Here is a 21,111-nt window from a genome sequence, read left to right as displayed (position 1 = left end):
AGCAGAGCCTATCGGCAAGTAAGCCACGCCTCTAAAGGACCATAGGAAACAGGCCACGCCCCTGAGGGACATGATTAGCCCAGAGGTTGTGGGTGGGGCAAAATGGGAGGGACATTGGGTGATTGGCTCGAGAGAGTAAAGAAGAAGAGTCGATCTCTCTCTCTCTCTCTCTCTCTCTCTCTCTCTCTCTCTCTCTCTCTCCTCTCTCCTCTCTCCCCTCTCCCCTCTCCCCTCACCCCTCTCCCCTCTCCCCTCTCCCCTCTCTCCTCTCTCCTCTCTCCTCTCTCCTCTCTCCTCTCTCTTGTTTTTGGACAAGAAAGCAGCGCCATCTTTTCGACTTGGTGCTCACTGAGTTTGGTGCGCATTTTGGAGGGTGAGGAGCTCTTGGCGGTGTCAGCAGCTATTGAGAGAGGTTTCGACTGTTGGACTCACCAGGGAGCTGAAGGCTGCGTTGTGCTCGTGCAGGCAGTGGAGGAGGAAGAAGGCAGTCCTCGCGAGCTGACCACAGTGCCTATGCACCGCCCACGTTTTTTTAAAAGACTTTATTTCAGGAACAATTGAGGCTGTGCTCATACACTATGTTTGCGCATTTCACATTTAAGCCTGAAGCACACCAAAGAAATCCAGCCTAACATTTTGACCAATTCATGTTTAGTATCCCATTTTGACCCGTTCCCGTTTCCCATTCTCTTATTGCAAATAAATTAATCGGATGTACCGTAAAGCATAAACTTCTGTGTATAATCCTCTGTGTTGTGTTGAGTTTTGTGCATCTGTCAGTAATAAGTACCAGTATGGTAAATCAAGTATCAAATAAAAGTACAACTGAATAGTGAAAGTGAAAAAAAAATGAAAAGGAAATTGAAACTGTTTAAAGAGGATAGACACTGACATATGGGGTGGGGAGGTGTGGGAGTGGAGGGGGGTGTTAAAAAAAAAAAAGACGTTTAAAAAGTGGGGCAGGTACACGATGTTAAAATAAAAATGAAAACTTTTTTTGGCTGTGGGTGAAGTTAGTTTTTGGTGAAAAATACACAACCATAAAAAAATACTCAACCACACTGTCCCTTGACAAGACCCTCTCATGGACCTCACACTTTTTTTTTCTTCTTTTTTTTGTATACAAGATCGAGGCTCGTGAAAGAGCTAACATTAATCACACAAAAAGACAAACCGACACACAAAACACAAAAAACAAGGGGAGCGGCAGACAAGATGGGGAGAGAGGGGGAAGGACACAAAAGAGAGGGGGAAGAGGGGGAAGGACACAAACACAACATTTGAGAGTAGGGACATCGGGAGGACTTGGGGGGAGGTGGGAGAGGATTAAAACATATGAACACTGCAAGGACTCTGGGGTGAATTACCGGGGGTAGAAAATATCAAGGTTTTCGATGGGGGAAGATAAGAGATGGTGGTGAACAGCTGTTTTAAAGACTTGAAGGGAGTGGGGGAGTTTGTTCCAGAAGCGGGAGAAAAGGGGAATGAAAGAGTGAAGGTGAGCAGAGAGCCTAGACTTTGGCAGTTTAACCATAAGAGGGTTGCAGGCAGATCTTGTGCGACCTGAAGGAATATTGGGGGGACAGAGCACAGAGAGAGCTGGGGGAGCAAGGCTGGAGAGGAGTCAGAAGAAGACAGAAAGACCACCAACCTGCCTGCGGTGAGTGAGTGAAAGGCCCTCGGCGTTGACTACATCGCAGGAGATTCCAATGATTCTGAAAGCTTTGGCCTCAACAGCGTGAAGCCGAGCAAGGTGTGAGGCAGGAGCACCAGCCCAGAGGGGGGAACAGTATTCCATTGAGCTGCGGATGAAAGCCTTGTATGTGGTGAGGAGCTCAGGTGTGCCAAGGAAGGACTTCGCACGACGGAGGATGCCCAGTCGGCGACTGGCTTTGGAGGCCAGCTTGGAAATGTGGTTTTCCCAAGAAAGATCATGGCAGATAGTGAGACCCAAAAGCTTGAGCGACAGAACTTCTTGGAGAGGATTGTTGAGAAAGTAGATGGGAGGGTTGTCCAGTCGGTCCTTTCGGAGAGACATTGTAAGAGTGTGAGATTTGTCAGGATTGAAAGACATGTTCCACTTGTTTGACCAGTCTGTGATTTTGTCCAGGTCTGCAGAGAGTGAGGAGGCTGCAGACTGCCGATCTGAGGGATGAGGAATGGAGCGACAGAGAGTAGAGTCGTCAGCAAAGAGATAGAGAGGATTTTCAAGAGAGTCAGAGAGATCATTGATGAAGACCAGAAAAAGCACAGGGCCCAGAACACTACCTTGGGGAACTCCAGCCTGAACAGGAAGAGGAGATGAGAGAAACCCATTCAGGGCCACACGTTGACTACGACCAGAGAGGAAGTCCGCCAGCCATGCGTGGAGATTTCCATGGATACCAAAGGAGGAGAGTTTGGAGAGCAGAGCAGGGTGCCAGACCGTATCGAAGGCACGTGAAATGTCAAGGGAGACAGCTCTAATTTCCTGTTTGGCATTGAGGACCTCCATCCATTGTTGAGAAAGCAGAAGCAGCATGTCCAGAGTAGAGTGACCAGGTCTGAAACCAAATTGATGATCAGAGATCAAGCCATTGGAGAAGAGGAAAGATTTAATATCTGAAGCAATGATGGATTCCATGACTTTGCTGATAATTGGGAGAAGGCTGATTGGTCTGTAGTTGCTGGGATCTGTTTTTGCACCTTTTTTGTGCAAAGCGGTGATGTTGGCTGATTTCCAAGCAGATGGCAGATGACCTTGAGCAAAAGAGAGGGTGAAGAGAACAGAAAGAGGGAGTGAAAGAGCAGAAGAACATGATTTTAGGACCCGTGGGCTGATGCCGTCAGGACCAGTTGCAGAATCAGAGTCGAGGGTTGACAGAAACTTTTCCACCTTGTCAGGAGGAAAGGACACAGAGTCCAGGAGCAGCTGGGTATGACTGGGTACGGTGGGTACAGAGAGGGATGGGTTTGGGACACAAGATTTAGATTTAAAGATTTAGAGGCAAACACAGAGTTGAGGCATTCAGCTTTTTCACGTGCGGAGTCAGCCGTTAAGCCGTTTGAGGTGAGGGAGGGGATGGAGGGGGAACAAACACCAGAAACAGATTTGACCAGACGCCACCAGGATTTGGAAGAGGGAGACAGATAAGAGAGTTCGGTCTTGAGAATGGTGAGATATTGTTTCCTGGCTCTCCTGAGGGTGGACACACACTTGTTTCGGGCTTTGTGAAAGGAAATGACATTTCCTTCCGTTGGATTTGCTTTCCAGGAGACGAAGCTTAGATTTGCATCACTTCCAGCTTTGCATCACATCACTTCCAGATTACATCACATCACATCACATCCAGGAGACGAAGCTCACGAAGACGTTGGATTTGCATCACTTAGCACTGATGTACACAATCACCCATATATATACCCAGGCTACTTACAAGTCCTGCCAATATTCTTGTACCCCTCTGTCTTCAATCCTTCCAGATACTGATCCCATTCCAATTTGAACCCATCTACTCTTGCAGCTTCCGCTACCATTCCAGAGAGACCATTCCATGCTTTAACTACACTGAGTGAAAGACCCTTGCTTATACTGCGATCTTACCTGTCCTCTTCCTTACTCTCAGGCTGTGGCCTCTGGTCCTGTCACTGTAAATTCTGCTGAATAATTCTTTTGCATTTATTTTATTCCTATCCTTCATTATCCTAAACAACTCGACCCTCACTACCGCCTCAACCACTGCTCGTCTTCGCTTCCTCCTCACCACTGCTTCCCCCCGCTTCCCTTCACCACTCACTGCCCTTGATACCCCCTCACTACTCCCTGCTTTTTATACACCCTCACTACTCCCTGCTTTTGATACCCTCTCACTACTCCCTGTTCTTGATACCCTCTCACTACTTCCTACTTTTGATACTCCCTCACCACTTCCTGCTCTTGCTACCTCCCTCACCACTGCCTGCCCTCGCTACTCACTCACCACTGCATGCCCTTGCTACCTCCCTTACCACTGTATGCCCTTGCTACCCACTCACCACTGCATGCCCTTGCTACCCACTCACCACTGCCTGCCCTTGCTACCCACTCACCACTGCCTGCCCTTGCTACCTCCCTCACCACTGCCTGCCCTCGCTACTCACTAACCACTGCATGCCCTTGCTATCCACTCACCACTGCCTGCCCTCCCAACCCACTCACCACTGCCTGCCCTCACTACCCTCTCACCATAACATGGCCTCCCTATCTCCCTCCTCACGACTATCTGCCCTCTCTACCCCTCATAAGGTATTCAAAAGTTGAACAAATGGAGAGGGGCACCAAAGATGCCCTTTGCCTGGAGCATCATTTGATCTATGGGTGGTCTTTAGTTTACTCAGTAAAATTGTAACTGGCCAAAGATGTGTGTGTGTATGTGTGTTTGTGTCATAAACACCTTGTCACAGTGTGATCTCAGAATCATGAAATATAAAAAAAATTATGTGCATTACTTACAAAAGGACCAAATGATAGAGAAAATAAAAGGATTAACTTGAATAAAGGAATGGAATTTACAATGATAGGACTGAGCGAATGGATGAGAGAACAAATTGATAAATAAGTACCAAACACACAAATGGCTTTGTGGTTGGAGGAGGTAGAGAAACATGTGAAAAGGAGAGTTGTTGATTTGAAAAGAAAAGTTTGAATCAAGAATCCGAAGGTAATTTTAAACATTCCAGAGATACGTGATTGCTTAAGACAGCTTCAAACACAATATTAAAGCACGGTGCTACGCGCGCTTACTTGCTACCAAGAGGAAGCGGACAACGCGGTTAAACAAAACAGTCTTTATTCACAAGAGGTCACTGTAGCACTCGCGCGCTACGGGCTGCGCGCCCGGTGTATATCCTGAGGCCACGCCTACCCCTCGGGCGTGGCCGCCGCCCACTTGGTGCCCGGAATGATGTCACCATGCCAGTGGGCTTTCGTGTCCGCCACACGCGCCCCCCCAGAATACCCACGCACCTGGAGGGCCAGTTTGCGGGGCAAACGGATGACCCGGCCGAAGCGCCCTCTGGCGACCGGCAGCGTCCGGGGTGCAGGGATGCCAGCTGGGATGCCCCCGGCTGTACCCGGGATGGGTGCCGGACCGGGGGGCGGCGGTGCTGGGCGGTACCGGGGGTCCGCCCGCCGGGGGGCGGCCCCGACGCGGGGGCCGAGCCACCGGCGGTGGGTGGTCCACGTCGAGGTGGGCTGGCTTGAGTCGATCCACCGAGACGTGGTCGGGAGTACCGCCGATGTCCAAGGTGAAGTATTTCACCCCGGTCTCCAGCACGCGGAAAGGCCCGTCATACGGGGGCCGCAGTGGTGTCCGGTGGGCGTCATGCCAGACGAAGACATACTCCGCGGTGCGAAGCTCCGGGGCGATGTGCGTGGGTGGGTGCCCGTGGTGCGCCGTCGGCACCGGGGCGAACCTCCGGGCGGTCTCCTGCAGCGCGGACCAAGGTGCCGTGGGGTCGGGGAGGAACTCGCCCGGCACCCGCAGCGGTTGTCCAAAGACCAACGCGCCGCGGATGCGCGCAGGTCCTCCTTGGGCGCCGTCCAGAGGCCCAGCAGGACCCAGGGCAGCCTGTCGACCCAGCCGCCGTCGCGGAGGGTGGCCCGGAGCGCGGCCTTCAACGAGTGGTGGAACCGCTCGCACAGGCCATTGGCCTGGGGGTGGTAGGCCGTGGTTCGGTGCAGCTAGACCCCGAGCCCCCGCGCGACCGCGGCCCAGAGCTCCGAGGTGAACTGGGGGCCGCGGTCGGACGAGATGTCCGAGGGGCGCCGAACCGGGCGACCCAGGTGGCGATGAACGCCTGCGCGACGTCTGCCGCCGTCGTCACCGCCAAAGGCACGGCCTCCGGCCACCGGGTGGTGCGGTCCACCATGGTAAGGACATGGGTGAAACCCCGCGAGGGGGGCAGAGGTCCCACCAGGTCCACGTACACGTGGTCGAACCTACGTGCCGGCACCGTAAACGGGGCCAATGGGGCCTGGGTATGCCGGTGCACCTTCGCGCGCTGGCATGCGAGGCACGTCCTGGTCCAGCCGCGGACGGCCTTCCGGAGGCCATGCCAGACAAACTTGTCGGCGACCAACCTCTGGGAGGCCTTCGTGCCCGGGTGGGACAGGCCGTGGATGGCGTCAAAAACCTGGCGCTGCCAGCCTGCGGGCATGATGGGGCGAGGCCGCCCGAGGGAGACGTCGCAAACGAGGGCCGTGCCCGTGCCGTCGAAGGGCACCTCGGTGACGTGGAGGCCCGTGACGGCGGTCCGCAGGGCCTGGACCCCGGAGTCGGCGGCCTGGTCCGCCGCCATCCGGGCATAATCGATGCCAAGGTGGACTGCGTGGGCGACGGCCCGGGAAAGGCAATCGGCAACCAGGTTGTCCTTTCCCGTGACGTGCCGGATGTCCGTCGTGTACTCAGACACGGCCGCGAGGTGACGCTGTTGCCGGGCCGACCACGGCTCGGCGACCTTGCCCATCGCGAAAACCAGCGGCTTGTGGTCGACGAAGGCCGTGAACGCACGGCCCTCAAGCAGATGGCGGAAGTGCCTGACCGCCAGGTGAAGCCCAAGCAACTCGCGGTCGAAGGTACTGTAACAGCGTTCGGGCAGGCGAAGCTGCCGGCTGAAGAACGCCAGCGGTTGCCAGGCACCACGCACCCATTGCTCGTACACTGCGCCCACCGCGTAGTCCGAGGCGTCGGAGGTGAGGGCGATCGGGCGCCGGGTGCGCGAGCATGGTGGCGTTGGCCAAGGCGAGCTTCGCGCCCGAGAACGCCGCGTCCATCTGCTCGGTCCAGGTAACGTCACCTTTGCCCGGCTTCCCTCGAAGGGCCTCGTGTAAGGGGCGCAGGAGCTGGGCGATGCGGGGCAGGAACCGATGGTAAAAGTTTACCATGCCCAGGAACTTCTGGAGCCCCTTGATCGTGCGGGGGCACGGAAACCCCTTCACCGCCTCCACCTTGGCCGGTAGGGGGACGGCCCCGTGCCTGGTGATGCGGTGCCCCAAAAAGTCGATGCCGGTGACGCCGAACCGGCACTTGGTGGGGTTCACGATGAGGCCATGCTGGCCCAGGCGTTCGAAGAGCGTGCGGAGGTGATGAAGGTGCTCTTCGCGGGACGCACTGGCGACGAGGATGTCGTCCAGGTAGACGTACAAAAAATCCAAGCTGCGCAAGATGCTGTCCATTAGGCGCTGGAACGCATGAGCCACATTTTTCAAACCGAAGGGCATCCGAAGAAATTCGAAAAGCCCAAATGGCGTGATGACAGCCGTCTTCGGGATGTCCTCCGGCCTGACAGGGACCTAATGGTAGCCGCGTACGAGGTCCACCTTTGAAAAGAAGGACATCCCCGCCAACCGGGTGGAGAAGTCCTGGATGTGGGGGACGGGGTAGCGTCGGGGGTGGTGGCGTCGTTGAGGCGCCGGTAGTCCCCGTACGGTCGCCATCCCTCGCCGGGCTTGGCCACGATGTGGAGTGGGGACGCCCACGTGCTCTCGGAGCGCCGCACGATGCCGAGCCGCTCCAGCATAGTGAACTCTGCTTTAGCTACCGCGAGCTTCGTCGGCTCGAGGTGGCGTGCCCGGGCATAGACCGGTGGCCCGGCGGTGGGGATGTGGTGTTCCACCCCGTGTTTGATGGCCCCCGCCGAGAAAGTGGGCCGCATGAGGGCCGGGAAACCCGCGAGGAGGTGGGTGAATTCGTCCGCTGCCGGAAGCGTGCAGATGAACCTGGCCGGAACTGAACCGCTCAGCGAGCCGCTCGATGAGCCGCTCTGTGAGCTGCTCAACGAGCCGGGCAGCGCGCACGCGAGTGAGCTGAACGTCTCAGCCTGGACAAGCCTTCTGCGCTTTACATCCACCAGTAATCCATTAGCACATAAGAAGTCCGCACCGAGCAGTGCCATGGGCACGTCGGCCGTAACGAACGACCAACGGAAAACCTGCCCTCCGAACCGCAGAGAGAGACAGCGTTTTCCGTACGTGCGTATAGACGTACCATTGGCCGCAAGCAGCGCGGGACCTCGGCCCGCGGTTTGCTTGTCGGACGTACCGGCAGGAACGACACTCACCTGCGCTCCCGTGTCGCACAGGTAACGGCGCCCGGACAAGGTATCCGTTATGTACAGGAGGCTGTTTGATCGGCCGGCGCTCAGTGCCACTACCGAGGGCCGGGCCGGGCATTTCCCGACCTGCCGAATGAGCACGGCGGACGACATTGCCGAGCCTCGTGGCCGAACCTAGCGTGGAAATGGCACCAGGTTTGCGGCGAAGCCGGAGGCCGCGGTTTCCGCGGTGGTGGTGGGCGGGGCGTGGCGGCCGCCACGAGGCGCCCCTCGGAGCAGGGGTGCGCACCCGCAGGAGGTTCGGGCTCGGGAGCCGCTACGGCCGCACCGAAACTCGCCTGCGTGTCCAAAGCCGTGTAGAACTTGTCGGCCTCGGCCGCGAACGCACGGGGTTCCGTCGTCGCGGAACCGGCCAACGCGAGGTGGACTCGTGCCGGCAGCTGGCGTCGAAATAACGCCCGGAATAGAGCGTTCGGGGTTTCGTCGCCCATGAGTGACAGCATATGGTCCATTCGGACCGACGGTCGCGTGTCACCGAGTTCGTGGAGGTCCAAGAGGCGATCGGCCCGTGCGTCCACTGTGACGCCGAACGTGGCGAGGAGGAGGCGCTTGATCGCCTCGTACTTGTCGTGGGCCGGTGGGTTCCTCAGGACCGACACGACGCGGACGGCCGCGCCGGCCCCGAGGGAGGCGACCACGTGGCAGTAGCGTGTCTCGTCCGCCGTGATGCGTCGAAGCCTGAACTGGGCTTCGGCCTGCAGGAACCCGATCTCCGCCTGAGCTTCCCAGAACTCGGGGAGCTTCATTGCTACCGCGTTGGTTGCCATGTCGGGTGGTCAGCGACGGCTGACCAGAACGTCGGAGGTCACCAATTAAAGCGCAGTGCTACGCGCGCTTACTTGCTACCAAGGAGGAAGCGGACAACGCGGTTAAACAAAAGAGTCTTTATTCACAAGAGGTCACTGTAGCACTCGCGCGCTCCGGGCTGCGCGCCCGGTGTATATCCTGAGGCCACGCCTACCCCTCGGGCGTGGCCGCCGCCCACTTGGTGCGCGGAATGATGTCACCACGCCAGTGGGCTTTCGTGTCCGCCACAATATCTTATTGTTCCAATTGACCAAGCAAATAATAATATTGCATTTGTCTGTAAAACATTCTACATTGGAACATTTTTGGAAGAATTGGGCTTAAAGATGGGAATTTCAAAGACCTACAAAATAAGTATGGATAACAAAACAGACTTGATGCAACACCATACAAATCACTCAACGGTGAGAAAACTGTTAGTTCCAGAAAAACACCATAAATTACCATTCATTTACTGGGTCCCAAAAATGCGCAAAAACCCCTGTAAGATGAGGTTCATCATGAGCAAGTAGCGAATGTAGTTTGAAACCTTTGTCGGGTAGTAAGTATCACAGGGACGATGTAACGAATCTATAAATGTTTAAAGAGAACTACCATGAAAGGTCGATGTTTCATTCTGTTATCAAGAAAGTCTGGATCAGTGATGATTCCAAACCGGTAATCGACAGTGTCCACAACATTAACTAGAGCAGCACTCGGTAGAGCACACATACCCCCGCCAGGTTGACCAGTTTACGTTTTGTATCCACCGATCGGTCGGATCTGGATTCGGACCTGAACCAAAATCTCCGGCTTGTTATTGTCGCCTAACCAACTCATCCACCAAGTTTTGCCATAAGTCATCCACAACCTTTTGAAATATCATGTGACGTATCTCAAGTGTGAAGAATTCTTGTCTCCAGATCTGGATCTCCACCAAAATTGAATCAATTGGTCCTTGTCACACACCCAACCTCTCGAGAGGAGTAAAACATTATGGACCACCATTGATACTTCGTGATCTCGGGGCCCCATTGTTTGCGTGACGTCATTGAATTCGGAGGCCCTGGGCATGTGCCCCGTTTGCCCGGGCATTGATCCGCTACTGGCCGCGGTGACCTCTCGTTCACGCTTTTAGTTTACTGTGCATTTACTTTACGTCGAAGATTTGATTTTATATTTACTCCACCGCAAGGTCGTTGTTAAACTTGTTTAAAGGTCTCGAGAACTACCAACGTCAGTCATGACGCGTCAAAGTTACATTTGGGGCGTGGTCTACAGAGATCCTCGAGTCTTTGAATACGTCATTACAGAAGAAGAAGAAGAAGAGCACGTGTTTCGCTGTCCCTCGGTTCTTTTGTACCAGAATGAATTGTCCCGAAGTTACAAACACCGAGCTGTGTCCGATGAACCGAGATCTCTCAGGTGAGAAAGACAAGGTGAATCCTCCGGGATCCACGAGAATCTCCGATGGGAGGAACCTGCTCGGTCCGGGAGAATCTCCCGGGGACAAGGAGTTCGGACTCGGTACCTGACGTACTTGTTGCCGTGCGGGGTCCGTGCTGTGCACCATGTACGTTAATAGTTTATCTGGGAATCACACCATGTACGGATCGGGTTCATTCGTACAATATCGTGTCGATGTCCTGACCTGGTGAATCGATCTCGTTCGTTGTACATCGGAGCTCGAACGAATATTTTGATTCCTGAGAGCAGATTCGTCAATGGACGATTTTGAGGAGAAGTTCGATCGTTTCTCCCTGTTATAAACCTTCCAGTATATTACTGTATACTCATAATTAATTTTTACATTAGATATAATTGTTTTGTAAAATTTTCTAAAACAAAAAATACATTTAGATATTATGGGGTATTATGTGTGGATCAGTGACAAAAAAATCTGTTTATTCCATTTTAAATTCAGGCTGGAACACAGCAAAATGTGAAAAAAGTCAAGAGGGTTGAATACTTTCTGAACAAACTTTAGTCAATCACGAGTGATGAAGGTTGTGGTCAAGTTTCATCAAAACTGATTTTTTACCAACACAAGAAGCTCCAACAAACTCCAAAGGGCAAAACAAGAGCCAAGCTGGTTTAATTTCAAATTTGGAGCCATAAATGCACAGTTTAAATATATGCCACACATATACCAGTTTAAATATATACCATACATATACGTTTAAATATATACCAAATATATACCAGTTTAAATATATATCACACATATACCAGTTTAAATATATACCATACATATACCAGTTTAAATATACAGTATACCAAACATATACCAGTTTAAATATATACCATACAATTCTTGTTGTGACTGTGCTTTTTTTTGTATACAAGATCGAGGCTCGTGTAAGAGCTGACATAACATTAATGACAAAAAACAAACGGACACATAAGACGAAATAAAGGGAGCGGGAGACAAGATGGGGAGAGAGGGGGAAGCACACAAGTACAACATTTGAGAGCAGGGACATCGGGAGATCTGTGGGGGGTAGAGGGCTTGGGGGAAGGAGGCGTGGGAAGGGGGTGGGAGGTGGGATCGGTGTAAAACACATGGACACTGCTCGGACTTCCAGGAAAGAAGTCGGTATTTCAGAAAAGTAGATCTGGGGTGAAAGTGGATCGGTATTTCAGAAAAGTGGAGTTTGTTCCAGAGACGGGACAAAAGAGGAATGAAAGAGTGAAGGTGAGCAGAGAGTCTTGATTTTGGCAGTTTCACCAGATGTGGGTTGCAGGCAGATCTTGTGCGACCTGTAGGAGTATTTAGGGGACAGGGCACAGACAGGGCTGGGGGGGGGGGGGGGGCTAGGCCAGAGAGGAGTCGGTAGAAGACTGATTTGCAGTGATGTCCCAGAACGTTGCCTTCGCAGATCTGGTGAGAGCTTCAACCCCGGGTACATTTCAACATTTGTGAAGCACGGAGGAGGTGGAATTGTGGTCTGGGGTGCATTTCCGTCTGCTGGTGTTGGTGAGGTCATAAGGTGTGAACAGTCAATTAATGCCAAAGAATACCAGAAAAATATGAGAGAAAGGATTCCAAAATCCTTTCCAAAATCACATGTCTTTCAATCCTGACAAATCTCACACTCTTACTATGTCTCTCCGAAAAGATCGACTGGACAACCCTCCCATCTACTTTCTCAACAATCCTCTCCAAGAAGTTCTGTCGCTCAAGATTTTGGGTCTCACTATCTGCCATGATCTTTCTTGGGAAAACCACATTTCCAAGCTGGCCTCCAAAGCCAGTCGCCGACTGGGCATCCTCCGTCGTGCGAAGTCCTTCCTCGGCACACCTGAGCTCCTCACCACATACAAGGCTTTCATCCGCAGCTCAATGGAATACTGTTCTCCCCTATGGGCCGGTGCTCCTGCCTCACACCTAGCTCGGCTTCACGCTGTTGAAACCAAAGCTTTCAGAATTATTGGAATCTCCCGCGATGAAGCTATCTCTGAGGGCCTTTCACTCACTCACCGCAGGCAGGTAGGTGGTCTTTCTGTCTTCTACCGACTCCTCTCCGGCCTTGCACCCCCAGCTCTCTCTGTGCTCTGTCCCCCAAATATTCCTACAGGTCGCACAAGATCTGCCAGCAACCCTCTGATGGTTAAACTGCCGAAATCTCGGCTCTCCGCTCACCTTCACTCTTTCATTCCTCTTTTCTCCCGCCTCTGGAACAAACTCGCACACTCACTTCAATCCCACTCCTCCCTCCAGGTCTTTAAAACAGCTGTTCACCACCATCTCTTATCTTCCCCCATCCAAAACCTTGATCTTTTCTACCCCCGCTAATTCACCCCAGATCCACCTTGTTTGAAATTCCAACTTCTTTCCTGGAAGTCCTGGCAGTGTCCATATGTTTTATACCTCTCCCACTGCCCCTTTCCCACGCCCCCCCCCCCCCCCCCCAAAGCCCTCGCCCTCTCTCAGATCTCTCGATGTCTCCATGTCTCTCGGTCCCTGCTCTCAAATGTTGTGTTTGTGTCCTTCCCCCTCTCTCCCCATCTTGTCTACCGCTCCCGATGTTATATGTTTTATGTGTCGGTTTGTCTTTCTGTGTGATTAATGTTCGCTCTTTCACGAGCCTCGATCTTGTATACAAAAAAAAAAAAAAAAAAAAAAAAAAAAAATTTTTTCCTGGAGAGAAAAGCAAAGAAGTCATTTTTCCAACAAGATCATGCCCCGGCCCATCCTGCAAAAGCCACATAAACAACCTGGAAAACGTGAACAAAAACCGATTTGAACCCCATAGAGAATCTTTGGGCCTATATTCTGCACAAACGTATTCAAAGGAAATTTGCAATTTCCGATCATCTTTGGAAAACTGTCAAACATGAATGGGACAATATTGACATTTCTCGGTGCAAGAAGCTTTGTGAAAGTTTGACCAAAAGACTGGATTATTTTTTTAAAAAGCTACGGGACAAACTATTCCATACTGATTTGTACAGTTATTTCTGTATGTTCCAGTGTTTTGGTGTATTTTTTAATGTACTGTATGGTAAAATAGTAATGACAGAAATGTTTTTAAAAATACACTTTGCTCATTTATTTTGCTCCCGAGTGTACAATGTACATCCTGACTGTCTGACAGACAATATCTTCTGTGTTGACATCACGCTTATCTTCTCTGTTGCCATCACGCTTATCTTCTGTGTTGACATCATGCTTGTCTTCTGTGTTGACATCACGCTTATCTTCTCTGTTGCCATCACGCTTATCTTCTGTGTTGACATCATGCTTGTCTTCTGTGTTGACATCATGCTTGTCTACTCTGTTGACATCACGCTTATCTTTTCTGTTGCCATCACGCTTATCTTCTGTGTTGCCATCACGCTTATCTTCTCTGTTGCCATCACGCTTGTCTTCTCTGTTGACATCACGCTTGTCTTCTGTGTTGCCATCACGCTTATCTTCTGTGTTGACATCACGCTTGTCTTCTCTGTTGACATCACGCTTGTCTTTTCTGTTGCCATCACGCTTATCTTCTGTGTTGCCATCACGCTTATCTTCTCTGTTGCCATCACGCTTGTCTTCTCTGTTGACATCACGCTTGTCTTCTCTGTTGACATCACGCTTGTCTTCTGTGTTGCCATCACGCTTATCTTCTGTGTTGACATCATGCTTATTGTCTCTGTTGCCATCACGCTTATCTTCTGTGTTGACATCACATGTATCTGCTTTGTTGATGTCATGCTTATCTGCTCTGTTGATATCACACTTGACTGCTCTGTTGACATTATGCTTGACTGCTCTGTTGACATCACACTTGACTGCTCTGTTGATATCACACTTGACTGCTCTGTTGACATTATGCTTGACTGCTCTGTTGACATCACACTTGACTGCTCTGTTGATATCACACTTGTCTTCTTTGTTGATATCACACTTGACTGCTCTGTTGACATTATGCTTGACTGCTCTGTTGACATTATGCTTGTCTTCTGTGTTGACATCACACTTGACTGCTCTGTTGACATCACGCTTGACTGCTCTGTTGATATCACACTTGACTGCTCTGTTGACATTATGCTTGTCTTCTGTGTTGACATCACACTTGACTGCTCTGTTGACATCACGCTTGTCTTCTGTGTTGACATCACGCTTGTCTTCTTTGTTGACATCACACTTGACTGCTCTGTTGACATCACGCTTGTCTTCTTTGTTGACATCACGCTTGTCTTCTTTGTTGACATCACACTTGTCTTCTTTGTTGACATCATGCTTGTCTTCTGTGTTGACATCATGCTTATCTTCTCTGTTGCCATCATGCTTATCTTCTCTGTTGCCATCACGCTTGTCTTCTGTGTTGACATCACGCTTATCTTCTCTGTTGCCATCACGCTTATCTTCTGTGTTGACATCATGCTTGTCTTCTGTGTTGACATCACGCTTGTCTTCTGTGTTGACATCATGCTTGTCTTCTGTGTTGACATCATGCTTATCTTCTCTGTTGCCATCACGCTTATCTTCTCTGTTGCCATCACGCTTGTCTTCTGTGTTGCCATCACGCTTGTCTTCTGTGTTGACATCACGCTTAACTTCTCTGTTGCCATCACGCTTATCTTCTGTGTTGACATCATGCTTGTCTTCTGTGTTGACATCACGCTTATCTTCTCTGTTGCCATCACGCTTATCTTCTGTGTTGACATCATGCTTGTCTTCTTTGTTGACATCACACTTGTCTTCTTTGTTGACATCATGCTTGTCTTCTGTGTTGACATCATGCTTATCTTCTCTGTTGCCATCATGCTTATCTTCTCTGTTGCCATCACGCTTGTCTTCTGTGTTGACATCATGCTTGTCTTCTGTGTTGACATCACGCTTGTCTTCTGTGTTGACATCATGCTTGTCTTCTGTGTTGACATCATGCTTATCTTCTCTGTTGCCATCACGCTTATCTTCTCTGTTGCCATCACGCTTGTCTTCTGTGTTGCCATCACGCTTGTCTTCTGTGTTGACATCACGCTTAACTTCTCTGTTGCCATCACGCTTATCTTCTGTGTTGACATCATGCTTGTCTTCTGTGTTGACATCACGCTTATCTTCTCTGTTGCCATCACGCTTATCTTCTGTGTTGACATCATGCTTGTCTTCTGTGTTGACATCATGCTTGTCTTCTCTGTTGACATCACGCTTGTCTTCTGTGTTGACATCACGCTTATCTTCTCTGTTGCCATCACGCTTATCTTCTGTGTTGACATCATGCTTATCGTCTCTGTTGCCATCACGCTTATCTTCTGTGTTGCCATCATGCTTATCTTCTCTGTTGCCATCACGCTTGTCTTCTGTGTTGACATCACGCTTGTCTTCTGTGTTGACATCACGCTTATCTTCTCTGTTGCCATCACGCTTATCTTCTGTGTTGACATCACGCTTGTCTTCTGTGTTGACATCACGCTTATCTTCTCTGTTGCCATCACGCTTATCTTCTGTGTTGACATCATGCTTATTGTCTCTGTTGCCATCACGCTTATCTTCTGTGTTGACATCATGCTTGTCTTCTGTGTTGACATCACGCTTGTCTTCTGTGTTGACATCATGCTTATTGTCTCTGTTGCCATCACGCTTATCTTCTGTGTTGACATCACATGTATCTGCTTTGTTGATGTCATGCTTATCTGCTCTGTTGATATCACACTTGACTGCTCTGTTGACATTATGCTTGACTGCTCTGTTGACATCACACTTGACTGCTCTGTTGATATCACACTTGACTGCTCTGTTGACATTATGCTTGACTGCTCTGTTGACATCACACTTGACTGCTCTGTTGATATCACACTTGTCTTCTTTGTTGATATCACACTTGACTGCTCTGTTGACATTATGCTTGACTGCTCTGTTGACATTATGCTTGTCTTCTGTGTTGACATCACACTTGACTGCTCTGTTGACATCACGCTTGACTGCTCTGTTGATATCACACTTGACTGCTCTGTTGATATCACACTTGACTGCTCTGTTGACATCACGCTTGACTGCTCTGTTGATATCACACTTGACTGCTCTGTTGACATTATGCTTGTCTTCTGTGTTGACATCACACTTGACTGCTCTGTTGACATCACGCTTGACTGCTCTGTTGATATCACACTTGACTGCTCTGTTGACATTATGCTTGACTGCTCTGTTGACATTATGCTTGACTGCTCTGTTGATGTCATGCTTATCTGCTCTGTTGATGTCATGCTTATCTGCTCTGTTGATGTCATGCTTATCTGCTCTGTTGACATTATGCTTGACTGCTCTCTTAACATCATGCTTATCTTCTTTGTTGACATCATGTTTGACTGCTCTGTTAACATCACGCTTATGCTCTCTGTTGACATCACACTGGGCATCCTCCGTCGTGCGAAATCCTTCCTTGGCACACCTGAGCTCCTCACCACATATAAGGCTTTCATCCACAGCTGAATGGAATACTGCTCTCCCCTCTGGGCCGGTGCTCCTGCCTCACACCTCGCTCGTCTTCACGCTGTTGAAACCAAAGCTTTTAGAATCATTGGAATCTCCTACGATGAAGCTGATTCTGAGGGCCTTTCACTCACTCACCGCAGGCAGGTTGGCGCTCTTTCTGTCTTCAACCGACTCTTTTCCAGCTTTGCACACCCTACTCCGTCTGTGCTCTGTCCGCCAAATATTCCTGTAGGATGTACAAGGTCTGCCAGCAACCCTCTTCTGGTGAGACCGCCCAAATCAAGACTCTCTGCTCACCTTCACTCTTTCATGCCTCTTTTTTCCCCGCCTCTGGAACAAATTCCCTCACTCTCTTCAATCCCACTCCTCCCTCCAGGTCTTTAAAACAGCTGTTCACCACCATCTCTTATCTTCCCCCATCCAAAACCTCGATCTTTTCTACCCACATTCATCCACCCCAAACCCACCTCTTTCAAATTTCCTGTTTTCTTTCCTGAAATCCCTTGTAGTGTCCATCTTGTTTATCCCAAGTACCTTCCCACCCCTCCCGCCGGGTACTCCTGCTAGTATGTTATATGTTAAGTCGAAATTTAGGAGGTGGAGCCTTTATTGGTCACCACCAAATGCAGCGTCAATCTTCACCCTGATTCTCTCACATGCCACACCCTCTCAACTCTCATGCTATCTATACCATAAGAGAGCCGTTTGTCTGTGAAGTGTGTGTCGCCATTTTTCTCAGTGATGGCTGGACGGATATTCATGAAACTTTCAGAGGTTCATCAGTGAGTAACAGGGAGTGTTTAGGCCACAAAAAAAAACTGAAAAAAAAGTTTGGTTTTTTTGGATTAAAAATAATTGCTTTATAGTGCCTGAGCTTTTGTAGCTCTATGAAAGGTAACATTAAATTGGCCGTGTGTGTGTGTGTGTGTGTGTGTGTGTGTGTGTGTGTGTGTGTGTGTGTGTGTGTGTGTTTGGAGGGAGAGTGTAATATCTATAACCCTATTTGTGAACGTCTGTTTGTTCGGTTGTGCCTCATGGACAGCCTAAGGCAGTTACTTAGAGAGGGAAGAGGGGGTCCATGGGGAGTAACTTTTCACGACAAAAAAAATGGGTGCATCAATAGACTCGGGGCGTGCCCAATGGGTGTGGCAGCGGGGCGTGCCCAAGGGGCGTGGCTTCCTCTGACTATAAAAAGACCACTACACACATGTGACTGACTATTTTCTGGGCAACGCTGGGTAACTCTGCTCGTATTAAATATACATTTTCCTTATTGGGTGTAAGTAGGGGAATAGAAAAAAATAAAAAAATAAAAATTGATTTCTTCAAAATGTCAACAGGATTAGAACATCACCGGGCAGCACCGGGTACTCCTTCTAGTTTCTATATAAACGACGTTGTCTCTCAGTGTCTGTCTGTCGGCCTTTGTTCCTTATGCACGGCCACATCTTTTAAGTTACAAACTCCAAACTCGGAGTACAAATACAACTTTGTGTGGGGAGTAACATCGGCTATGTGGCCGTGGCCTCACGTGGGGGTGTGGGAGGCCGGGGAGGGGCATAAATTATCTATGTGTATGTGCACCTTGAAACGCCACCTAGTGGTGGTGGCAGAGCATATTACAATTTCCTTCTTTACCTGGGCAGGGCTGAGGTTAAAGCACTCTTTGCACGGGAAAATTTGGCCTTCTTTGCTTCTTACCTCTTCCCCCCCCCCCCCCCCCCTACCCATAATGGAGGGGCCTGTTAAAGTCTCACTCTCCCAAAAATATCTATATGCAGTATATCTCTCTCCCTCTCCCATCCCTCCCCTTATTCCCCCTCCCCTACCCCCTTCCTCCCCCCCCCCTCCCCCTTCCTCCCCTCCCCTCCCCCTTCCTCGACCTTCAACGTATAAAGAAGTTTAAAATTAAAGGTGTATATATATAGAATTATAAGTTCTACCGCCATTTTTATCAACAGGAAATATGCAGAACCAGCGAATGTTGGAACCGTGAATGTCGGGGTCCGACTGTGCTTTAATTTACTGGAAGTTAAACCTGTTCCAATTCTTGTGCTTCCATAAAATAGGGGGACTTAACAAATTTCTTGAGGATATAGCAACAATAACAAATTTCACTTCACCGTTGCAATACTTATGGAGGGCACGGTATGTAAGCCGTGTTATTTATTTCTCTGTCACGGAGGAAGTGGCATCACGTTCACGGAACCGGTGGAACTGGAGGAAACCCAGGGGGTGTATGCAGTTACGAAGCAGCTCGCAGCGCTTGTCTTGCCAGCCGTTCCTTATCAATGGTTTTGAATGGAGTGCTTGCTCGAATGCTTAAGAGACACTTGGCGAGCGTTCTAAAAGAAACTTGGTAAATAAACAACCTTCCTCCTCCCCTCCCCCTCCCCCCCCACCCCCCCAATGTTCTTGAGGCCCAGAGAATAATGACCCTTCCTGCCGCTCCCATAGGAAACGGGTGACGATAAAGATGCTCATATTTGAAGACGCTCTTCGCCCCAAGTATTGTGATAACAAGTTTGTCCCTGAAAAACTTGAGTGCGATGTTGTATTTTCAGATGTTATTGTGGCTGTGAAGGTGGAAACCGAGTTTCTGGAGCGGTCTTCCTCACTCGACAAAGGTTTGAACGACAACAACCATCATGTTATAAGTTATACTTGGTAATTCCTTTCTACAAAATAAGAATGCGATGTTTGTTTGTTTGTTTGTTTTGCTAATGGAGGTTTGTCATCGATCTCAATCGATCGACCGTCGGAAATTCTTTATGAGAGACTGCTGGGTGGTGTATTGGTTCGGCGTGATGTTCATGCTCATTGTTGCTGTGATTCAATGCAGAATTATTCAGCAAGCCCTTATGCACATGCAGCAAACGAACAGCTCGGTTTTACGCAGGTGTTCCGTTCCTGGAAACCCCCTGAGTAAACAAAATCCATGTAAAACTAGAACAGCACTCGGTAGAGCGCGTACCTCCACCAGGCTGAACAGTTTACATTTTGTATCCTACCGATAGGCCGGATCTGGATCCAGCCCTGAACCAAAATCGAATCGGCTTGTTCTTGTCACCAAACCAGCTCATCCACCTCGTTTTGTCACAACTCGTCCACAACTCTTTGAAGTATCATGTTCTATATTTCGCTTTTGTCCTCATCTCTCACTGGTAAAGAATAGCCTGGTGTTGGCTTAGCGGTTAGGGTGCAGGCTTGGGATCCTAGGAGCCTGGGTTCGAATCCCGATTGATCGCTGAATTAACACCAGGGAGGTTGACTCAGCCTCTCATCCTTTCGAGGTCGGCAAATTGAGTACCAGTTCACTAGTAATTCCCTGTGTGTGGCAAGAGGCGACCAACAGGGTTGGCGGCAGGAAGAGCGTCCGGCCATAAAACATTGCTTCAAAAAGGGGACCACGGTGCCCGAAAAAGGCCAACCCCCTGCTCTGCGGGGAAAAATGGCCTCTAAAGGTGGTTCTTCTTTCTTCTCACTGGTAAAGAATCACTTAAAAAGAAATTGAAGAAATTATCATATTCCGATCTTCACCAGAATTGAATCAATTCTTCCTTGTCACATACCCAATCTGTCCACCACGTTTCGTCCAAATCCGTCCATAAATTTTTGAGATATCCTGTACACAGACAGATAGACAGGGGTGAAAACATAACCTCTGTCCACCTTCGGTGGTGGAGGTAGCTAGAGTTCATATAACATGATACCCTGCGCACTATTCGAGTTCATACTGAAATTTTACTAAAATAATGATTTTAAAGATAGATTAATTTCCCTGAATATGGGACAATAAAGATCTATTATTATTATTATTATTAATGAAAATCTTATACACCACCCTTATGTATGTACCACCCAAGACCACCATCTTATGTACCACCCAAGAGAACATGTCCAACTACTGCACAACTAAGGGTTATTGGAAGTGTTATGGAGGCAATTTGTGTTCTGCACTGTTTAAGTGTATAATAAAGATTGCAAAAGTCGTATAAATAATTTTATTCCTATATCTATTACACCACCCGATCTAACACAATACATTAGTTATTCCTAACTGTTGTTTGTGTCCTTTATAAAGTCCTTAAAACAGTACATTTTCTTTTCAGAATGATTTCCATTTCGTCCGACTGCCAGGCAGAGAGACAGAAAAAAAATATGATCTCGCTCCTCTCTGCGCATGTGCGATCGGGATAAATTCAGAGGCAAAGTACTGTTAAACGGCAGATTTGGCTTTCGATTCATATTTGGATTTGTGTTCAAAA

This window comes from Myxine glutinosa, chromosome 5, assembly GCF_964187855.1.
Source record: "Myxine glutinosa chromosome 5, kmMyxGlut1.1, whole genome shotgun sequence".
Lineage (NCBI taxonomy): Eukaryota > Metazoa > Chordata > Myxini > Myxiniformes > Myxinidae > Myxine > Myxine glutinosa.
The sequence above is the reverse complement of the archived record's forward strand: the minus strand, read 5'-3'. Positions refer to the sequence as shown.